We start from the raw sequence: 10,632 nt of genomic DNA on the forward strand, positions 1-10,632 counted from the left end.
CTTCTTTCTTCAATGTTACCAAAATCAGACAGAAAAGTTTAGAGAAATGGAATGTATTGCTTCTTTATTGTCTTAAAAATCACATATCTGATCAAGCTATACCTTATTCAATCTAAATAAGGCAACTGGTCTCTGTGGATAAGTGAGTAGTGGGGGTCGAAGCTTGCTGTGTTGTGACTATTGCAAAAGGAAAGTATTCCACAGAAATCCTGTTTATAGGAGTACTCAGAGTCCAGTGGATGATGATCCTCAATGCTTTTGTAAAACCTCTTGTCCTGTGACCAAATGAATGGGAAAAACCAGTGTGTGCTTCGCTCATATGGAAGAATCTTTATTGTCTGTGATAATATGATTAATATATAGTTGAGTTCAACAGCAGTTCAGATAAATATTTCTTCAGCACCAACTATAACCAGCATTATTCTATGCACTCAGGATAGAGAGTTAATGAGCCACAGTCCTTGTCCTTGGGGAGCTAATAGTCTAGTTGAGGAAAGGTTTAAGGCAGAAATGTTGACTTGTTTCAATTATAGCTACATAATCTGAAGGCTAGTTCCACATTTTAAAAAAGCTTAGTAAATATTTTTATTATTTAAAAAATAAATTTAAGTGAAAAGAGCACCTGAAAAACACATGCCAAATAAGTCTCTATAGGAAGACTATGTTTTTTATCACTTTATCTGAAAATATGTCACAGCAATTTCAAAAGATAATTACTATTTTTGATAGAACCACCATAATACATTATCACATATAAAAATATTAACACATCTCTTAATATATTGCACAATGGCTACCCAGTGTTCAAATTGCCAATTGTCACATAAATGACATTCTTTTTTTTTTTTTTTCATCATTTGTTGTTTAAAATCAGAATCCAAATAAGGTCTGTTCATTTTTATTGGTTGATAAAGCTCTTATGTCTCTTTAGTCTACAGATGTCCCCTCTTCCTCTCGTCTCTCTCCATCCCTTTATCTCTCTAACTTTGTCATTTATTTGTTAAGGAAACCAGGTTGTTCATCTTAAGTGTCCCATATTCTGGGTCTTGTTTGATACTTCCTTATGGCACCGAGGTGGTGTTCTACCAGAGTCTCTGTATTCCCTGTAAATTGGATCTAGAGTTTCATCAAATCCAAGTTTTAGTTGTTCATGGAATTATTTTTGGCAAGGGTATTGCATAGACAGTGCTGTGTCCCTTCATCAGAAGGTACACACGTCTGATTGTTTCTCTTTTTGTGGTAGCAGCAGCCATCACTAATAGATGTCTCAATCCATTCATCCATTAGGGCTGTGAAATGGTGATATTCTAGTACCATCATCTCTTCTTCTTTTATTAGCTAGAATACTTCCATAAAGATAAAAATCTCATCTACCATTTGGTTTCCAGTGGAAGAGTACATATAAAAAGTCAGGAAAAGAGCTTGATACTTTAACTTTATTTGGCAATTTTAAAATAAGTGATATCACTCTTAACCAATTTCACTTCTCTTTTTAATATCATTATGATCTCATGGGTTTTAATATATTTGATGTCTTTTATCCATTAGGTTTACTATGCTTATTAATGTGCAATTTGTCCCATTCTTGACCAGTGGAAGCTTCCCTAGTTCTCTTAAAATCTTTTTAATACAATCATAGCGTCTGTGATAATCTTCTTGCATTCTGGTCATTACAAAATAATCCAGGGTTTTTTTTGTACATTTTGTGTGCCAGACTTCTAATGAGCCTTAGTTCCTTTTTAGTGGGAAATGATATTTAGAGACCACAGCATGTGTACTAAGGTTGCTCATTTCTACTGAGTTGATAATTGACCTTTTCAGTGTACAGAGTGAAGAAATATGTTTTTCTCCATAAGCATAAAATACATCCAGAATACATATCCATACTGATATTTCTAAATTAGTTTCAGAACCTAATCTCTTTCATCAAATATACATTTCCCTTTTCTGCTGAGAAATTCAAATTTTCAATATTACTGGAAATCAGGGAATCCAGACCTATTTTACTTTTGTAAACAATACTTTACAATGCTTAGTTTCTTAGTGTAATTTTAGTGGAACAGATTTTGCATGGCTCCAAATTCTACTATGATTAATAAAAATAACAAGAATACACTGAGCTTTTACGATGTAATATTATTTAAACTTTATAATAACCCCACACAAAGGTATTATTCTCAGTTTATAGGTGAAAAAATTTAAAGCTCAGAGATGTTAAGTAATTTACAGAAGGTGACACTATTATAAATGGGCATCCCAATCACTGATTTGTCTGACACTAAAACCCACAGAGTTAACCAATTATTAATGATTATGCTATGGTGCCTGTTTAATTAATAACATTCTCCTTCTGTTGTAATTATCAACTGATCCAAGCCTATTAGCAAGAACCCTGGTGGCATTTAGAGAAAGTAAATGATTAAGGTCTCATAGCCTATTATTTCACACATGCTACTTAATTATATATGCATGTGTGTGTAACAAGCAGGGCATACCTTGGGAAAGTCAATAAATTTTAGCTTGTGGTATCACATGAGTTGTTTGACCATAGGCTCTTCTTGATGATCTGATATGCTCTTGAGAGGAAATTTGTAATGCTCTCCTAGGCAGCAGTTTTAAGGTCAATTAACAGATTTATAAACCTTATTTTTACATCTTTTGTTAAAAGACTAGCTGAATTTTGTACTTCCAGGCATTGTTCAAATATTGGAATGCAGCAGTTTTAATTGGCTTTAAAGTTTTAGGAGAGACACAATAATATTCATTTTCAATTGATTTTGAAATGATAAATGTTCAGAGTATAGAGTACTGTACTTGAATTATAACAGTGAGCAATTAAATTGGGTAAATGTTATTTGTTCCCCCTGCTACACACTGCAAAGATGGGTACATAAATAGAGGTTCTGAGTCTTCCCCTTTCACTAGCTTCAGGAAAAATAGTGCAATCCCTTCAAACTAATCAGAAGGGGTTGGTTGTGATCACATCTCCAAAAGTGAAATTTTTAGCTCCTAAGGCAATAAGAGGTCTGTCCATACGTCTTCCTAAAGCCTCCATTGATGAGACTACATGAGGACTTCCCTGCCACTAAGGGAACAAGTTCCCAGGAGTGGACTGCTTATAGCACCTGCCTCCAGCATTCCTTCTGAACAAATACCTGCACCAGTTTAGGAGATTTAGGGTGGAAATCATAAAGGTGGTGTGAGTGCAACTATTGGATACATTCCTATGCCTTGAGTAATACTATTTTATGTGAGTTAAAGAAAACATAATAATGGTCAATGACTATAGAAGTAGAACTTCCTGCCATAGTTTTCAGCAAGTGTGCACTAAAAATAACAGATTTATGTTTTTATTATGAGGACAAATCAACGAAGGCTACTGCTATGTCCATGTGCTATTCCGTAGTAGAATTCCACTAAGGAGGTAAAATGCACTGCTGGATCAATTTTGTCCTGTTATATTTTAAAAACAACAAATATGTATTTGCATGCATTGGGGATTAGGAGGGAAGGATCAGTTTAAAAAGGAACATTCAAATGCTAATATTATCCAAACTTTCTTGTTTAGATATTCTGCCATACTGACTCCTTATACCAGCTTATTAAGACAATTACTAGAATTCCCCACTTTATAGATAATAACATCAATCTTAATAAAAGCTAGAAACGTGTCACACTTTCAGCATGCAATATCTCACTTAAGCCTCACAAAAATTCCTATAAGGATAACATTATTATAATCTCTAATTTACAGATGAAAAATTGAGATCCCAAAAGATTAATTGGTCAAATTAAAACAGCTAGTAAAGATTAGAGCTGGGAACTTAATAAGCCATCTTGACTCTTAAAAGCCCATGCATTACTTGACCTTCAAGCAAATGTGAATACAAGGGCTCAGAGAAGGTAAGTCAATTCTAGATAATTTTGAATATAAAATCAAAAGCTCTCTTTTCACTGTAGCATGCAATTCCATAGATAGCACAAAATAAACCTATGATAACTTCATTTACATTACCAATTACATATTTTACATTTACAGCACACTCTGTAATAAATATTAATTAATATAGCACCAAGCAATGACATAAAAACTAAGGAAAGGCAAAATAAAATTCAAATTTAATGGAATTAAGCAGGTGATGCTTTCAGCAGAAAGGGAATTTTTACCCAGAAAGAAAGAAGGAAGTGAAACTGAGAAAAGGGCATTCTAGGTAATTTTTTTTTCATGTCACATTTGAGAGCATTAGAGAAGCTGTCCTAAAATGAAGAGATGGGAGCTATTTCAGGTATTACAGTAATGTTTCTTCATAGACTCTTCAATGGATCTTGAAGAAATTGAAAATTGTCTTAGAGAAGATCTTATTTATCAGAATTAATAAACCCCCCATAGGTAGCTTTACCTTATTTAACTTAAAATGTCCCTAAGTGACAGGAGAATTCTTTAAGATCTTCTAACACATGTAAGCAATATATTCTTCTAAGAAGAGGTAAGGTTGTGCCATTCTTATTGCCTTTAAGGAAAATAAAAATAAAAAATAAAATCTGTACAAAGTTAAATTGAAGTTAATTTACTCCAATGAAGACTTCAAATTTCACCTGGAAATAGAAACGTTAAATTTTATAAAGTGCTTTCTACATTAATGATATTTCAAATTATGAATTGGGGCACAGGAGTCTGCAGGCAGAGCGTGCTCAGATAAAGGACACTATTTGGACCTTTACTTGTTTACATTCCTCATTCTGTACATTCTCACATTCTGACTAATTTTAATGTCAACCACACTTTCTCCCACTTATAATCCGTTTCTTGCTAAAAACACTTTTCTTCTGTCTATGGCTTTGTATCTCCTTAGATCTACTCAAATTATCTCGGAGAGACAGCAGTGAGTGGTCCTGAAGAGAGATCTTAGTTCCCTGCCCAGAAATTGAACCGGGGTAACCTGGATGAAAACCAGAAATCCTAGCTGCTAGACCACCAGGGGCTAGAGGCTAGAAGCAAAATGGCCCTGGCTGTTTCCCCCATTTGAAAGCAAGAATGTTTCAAGGAGGTAAAAACTGTAAAAACAGGTACAAAGTTTATTGTTAGAGACACAGCACAAAGTATGGGAGAGCACGCAGAGAAAAAGTTTATTTTTTTAAGTCAGAAGCTAGGCAGAAATACACACTGGGAGAGTAGTGCGGCCATCCTGAATGAGGAGTGCAGTAAGGAGGTGATTTAAAGCACTTATATAGGACAGTCCTTCCGGGTCTTTGTTTACCTTTGGCCAATTATCTTGTTTCTTTTTCCACACCTGACTGGTCCCAGGACTCTCCCCAACACGCGTGCACAACTTTTCGCTAAGATGGATCCCACTTCAGAGGCCTGTGGGTGCATATCCACACTGATTATGGGGTGGTGGCCCCCTCCCTTTTTGACCCCCAAGGAGCCTTCCTGTGTATGTGCAGACAGATAAGTTTCCCTTGACCTCAGGAGTGGTCATCTTATCTCTTTACTTCAGCAGAGCTCAGCTTCTGCCACTAGCTTTGTCCTTGGAGTGTCCAGGTGAGAACAAAGCTTAAATTTTACTCCACTTGACAAACACCAGCTGTCCAGCACAGGGGTCCTTCTATCTCCTACCTCAAAATTGCCAGTTTCTCGTGGTTTAACCTTCCAGTCCTCCCATCCTGAACTGTAATTTCCTATATAGCTTCTCTAGAGGCAGTAGACTTCTGTTCTTGCTATTTCCCCAGCTTGGTTCTTCATATTGTCTTGACTTTACTGAACCAATTGTATTGAGAGATTACCAAAGAAATGGAAGCAATGGTCTGTGTCTGTATTGGGTGATGATACAGGAAATGCTGAGTTGGGCTTGGCTGCAGAGAATTTTATGCTAATAAGCAGAAAGTAACAGAGAAAAGAAGTTTTTGGCAGAAGTTGAGGTAATATCTTGATCCAAAAGGATCATCCTAAAGGCCTAGGAAGAGAGCGATAATCATTATACAAAGCCAAGTGATGAAAATCAGAACACCAGATTAAAGCAAGAATATTAATTCTGTTCATCCATTCATTCCACTTACCATGTGCCAGACACTGTTCAGGGAATCTTGCAGATCATTTTTAGAATTCTGCCTATCACACCTCAGTACCTTAATAATATCCAGCAGCTTGAAGGCACTCTGAACTAGATCCTGTGCCCCCTTAACTAAAAATCTCATAATGTCTTCCCATTGACACATGGTATAGTTTATGGACAAATGATTCAAAATAAAGAATGGAAAGTAGAACCTGAAAAAAATTCTTACCAAAAGAAAATGACTTTTTAATGACTGCTCAGAGCTGTGGCTCTTTAGAGAGGCTGGTCACAGTTGTGGTTTAAGTGCAGAAGATGCTGTATGAGGCTTCTTGCAAGCTGAACACACTGAAAATCTTTATGTAGAAGCATTTTGTAAATAAATGCTATACAAATGAAAGATATTAACATGTAGAACCAGCCAATTTTCTTGTGTCTTCTGATTTTTCTTATCTTTCCCTATTGATAGCATTTATTGTTCACTCTATGATGAATATATGTCACAATGTGGCAGCTTAGAAAGCCGTTAGAATTCTGACAGTCATAGGGCAAGCTTTCATTCTAGTTTGTATGTCATTCTCTGAATCTCTGATACAAATAGAATTTTAAAATTCAGGACCACATTTGTTTTCATTTATTTATTTTATTTTTTCAAATGTTAACAGGATATTCCTTCTAACAGCCTTGCCAAATTATTCTCTCAAGCTCCAGATTGCATTCTCAATATTGAATTCATGGAGTTATGGTTTTCTACTCCTCTTCCTGTTTAAGAGATTTAGCCTTGTCAACCTTTCCATTAAGTGGCAACTCAAGGGTCAGAAGGTAGAGAGTGAGCCTTCTCAGCAAGGCTTAATAATAAGGATAGGAAAATTAAGACTCTTTCAACCTTGGCAAAAGTAAAAAAAGGAATTATCTCATAAATTTAATTGGCATATGCAATCAGTGTAAATTATTCTAAACAAAATATCCCCTCCACATTTACAATAGGGATTTTTGCAGGAAATACTTATAACAGTTTATCTTACTCGGTTGACATAAGCCCAGTCTTACACTAGACATCCAGGAGTTTTAAAATTTTGATATTTTATCATTGTGTGAGAACTGACTCTGGGTTGGACAGATGTTCTGTAATACTTCCAGGAGACAAAAAATCTTATTTGAATCTTCAACTACAGTTTTTAGTATATTAACCTGCCTCTCTCCACATTTTTTACAATCTATGATTTGTTTATCAGTTTTATTTTATGTATATCTTGAGCTTTACCAAATTCGCTTAGAGATAAGCATGAAAAGTTTTATAAATAAATAATATAGTAATTCTTAGACTTTGCATAAATTTATCATGCATGAACTGAAAACCAGATGTATGGGGAAAACTTCTCAAAACGTAATCCATAGTAAATTCTAACAAACAAAAATATTTCTTAGGAATTTTTATTAGAAAATCTTGCATACATTTACCATGTTTGAGTCTACCTTTCCAGGGTTCATTCTTATACATGTTAATTTTAGTGTACACTTTATTCTTAATGAATGAATCTTGTCTCATAACTGAAGAAAGAAGGAATTATCATGAAGGTTAGTGTCTAAGAAAATGTTTCATAACCAAAGAAAATATTTCAGTACATTAGATATTTATAGGAAATGAATAGTCAAAAGAATAAAAAGCATAAAATTATTTATTTAAAAGAAAACATTTTTTAATTTTTCTTTGAGTGTTAGTCAATCGCAATCTGGTGTTATCTACAGTCACTGGACTTTGTTTGTTTGGAGGTAAGGGTTACATTCACTGTTAACGGATTTGTTCATATATATTTTATTTCTTTACCAACAAAAATTTCCCATAAATAGTTTAAAACGCTTGTTTATGTGAATATTTTCCAAAGTTCAAAGAAAATTCTTAACTTGAAATTTTTTTTTATTTAGATAATTCATTGTTAATTATTCTTGCCAACTTAGTCAATGTGTCCCCTGATCAATGAATCAGCGTTAATCCCTTAACATTATTTTCTATTCTATGTTCTTAGTGCCTCTTCTCTGATTTCACAACTACTTATCAAAACAAACAGCTTATCCTGTTTCACTGCTCTCAACATCTTTCATAATTGCCCTGTGATGTTTAAAGTTGCAGATAATTCACATATGAAATATACTGTCTTTAACGTATCCCATTTCCTCAAATTCTCTGCTTTCAATGAAACGTGAAATCTAATTTAAAGCAAAGTTCAAAATACGATCTGTATAGCATCCATGCCAGTATTTTCACTTTGAAGATTTATGGCATGCTACAGCCTAGCTTTTTTAACAGGAGTGAAAAAGTAAACATCAAAAAGAGGGGATTCTAGCTCAAAGTAAGTTGAGAACTCATAAGAAATCACTTGTCGGCTTTAAATTAATCCATTCATTCCAGTCTTGACTAATTGCTTTTCAGAATAGTGAATTTCAAGATACAATTTCATGGCCACTATCATTATTCTTGGAAAACAATGGAAATGCGAATGATATTATGACCAAAGACAGATACACAATTCCATTTCCAAAATGGCAGATTCTGGAAAGTAATGTGCTATTTTTAATAAACTTGAGAACTGATTGTTAAAGTAATGGGCAATGACCATGTAGGATAAAAAGTGAGGATAATTGAGAATCAACATGAGTTCCCTGGGAGGAAATTAATCCAAAGTAACATAATGTTGCTCTACCGGCAGCATCCTATGGCAGGATGTCTCCCTGGAAGTTCTCCCCTACCAGGCATGGGTCCCTGGGTTTCCTGCCTCAGAAGCTCACAGCAGCTGGCACCACGGGAAGGTGAAGAGCTTCCCCAAGGATGACTCTTCCAAGCCTGTACACCTCACAGCCTTCCTTGGCTACAAGACTGGCATGACACACATGGTGAGGGAGGTCGATAGGCCAGGGTGCAAGGTGAAGAAGAAGGAAGTTGTGGAGGCTGTGACCATTGTGGAGCCGCTGCCTGTGGTGACTGTGGGCATTGTGGGCTATGTGGAAACACCTCGAGGCCTCCAGACCTTTAAGACCATCTTTGCTGAGCATTTCAGCAATGAATGCAAAAGGCACTTCTATAAAAACTGGCATAAATGTAAGATGAAGGCCTTTACCAAATACTGCAAGAAGTGGTAGGACATAATGGCAAGAAGCAGCTGGAGAGGGACTTCAGCAGCATGAAGTACTACCAGGTCATCTGTGTCATTGCCCACACCCAGAGGTGCCTGCTTCCTATAAACCAGAAGAAGGTCCACCTCATGGAGATCCAGGTGAACAGAGGCACTGTGGCCGAAAAACTGGACTGGGCTGACAAGAGGCTATAGTGACAGGTCCCTATGATTCAAGTGTTTGGGCAGGATGAGATGATTGCTGTCATTGGGGTGACCAAGGGCAAAGGCTACATAAGGGTCACCAGCCATTGGCACACCAAGAAGCTGCCCCATAAGACCCACCGAGGGCTGCATAAAGTTGCCTGTATTAGGGCGTGACATCCTGCCCGGGTGGCCTTCTCTCTGGCTCAGGCTAGACAGAAAGGCTACCATCACTGCATCGAGATCAACAAGAAGATCCACAAGATTGGCCAGGGCTACCTCATCAAGGACCACAAACTGATCAAGAAAAATGTCTCTACTGATTACGATCTGTCTGACAAGAGCATCAAATCTCTGTGTGGCCTTGTCCACTGCGGTGAAGTGACCAATGGCTTTGTCATGCTCAAAGGCTGCGTGGTAGGAAACAAGAAGCAAGTGCTCACCCTGCGTGAGTCCTTGCTGGTGCAGACCCAACTGCGGGCCTTGAAGAAGACTGACCTCAAGTTTATTGACACCACCTCCAAATTTGGCCATGGTTGCTTCCAGACTGTGGAGGAGAAGAAAGTATTCATGGGACCCCTTAAGAAGGACAGAATTGCAAAGGAAGAAAGGGCCTAATGTCAGAACAGATTGCACAGCTGGTAGAATCTCAATAAAATTATTTTCCAGTGTGGGGGGGGAAGTTACATAATGTTCTTTCTCTGATAAATTTTTAATGTTACTGATCAGCAAATCACTGCCAAGATGATGTATTAATTTCAACAAAGAAAAGTATCATATAATACCCTTGGAAATAAAGTAATAAATATTAACTTTAATAACACTCTTATTACTTAATTAATTTTGGCTGTGTTGGGTCCCAGTTGCAGCACGTGGGATCTTTCACTCTTTTTAAATTTATTTATTTATTTATTTTGGCTGCGTTGGGTCCCAGTTGCGGCACGTGGGATCTTTCATTGTGGTGGGCAGGCTCTTTGTTGTAGCATGTGGGCTTCTCTAATTGTGGCACTAGGGCTCCAGAGTGCATGGGCTCAGTAGTTGGAGTGCATGGGCTTAGTACCCCCACAGCATGTGGGATCTTAGTTCCTTGACCAGGGATTGAACCCATGTCCTCTGCATTGGAAGGTGGATTCTTAACCACTGGACCACCAGGGAAGTCCCCCAGTAATATTACTCTTAAGAGGATTACTTAAGTATTGATTAATGGCTATAGATCATGCTGAATAAAGCCTCAATTACAGCACTGTAGTTTTCTGACTCTATTTGGT

General features: G+C 36.6%; 1 pseudogene; it reads left to right on the forward strand.

The window, feature by feature from the left end:
- Nucleotides 1–8,772: 8,772 nt before the first annotated feature.
- LOC132355242 (large ribosomal subunit protein uL3-like) lies at nucleotides 8,773–10,027 on the forward strand (annotated as a pseudogene).
- The last annotated feature ends 605 nt before the right edge of the window (nucleotides 10,028–10,632 follow it).

This window comes from Balaenoptera ricei, chromosome 20 (genome assembly GCF_028023285.1).
Source record: "Balaenoptera ricei isolate mBalRic1 chromosome 20, mBalRic1.hap2, whole genome shotgun sequence".
In the NCBI taxonomy this organism is placed as follows: Eukaryota; Metazoa; Chordata; class Mammalia; order Artiodactyla; family Balaenopteridae; genus Balaenoptera; species Balaenoptera ricei.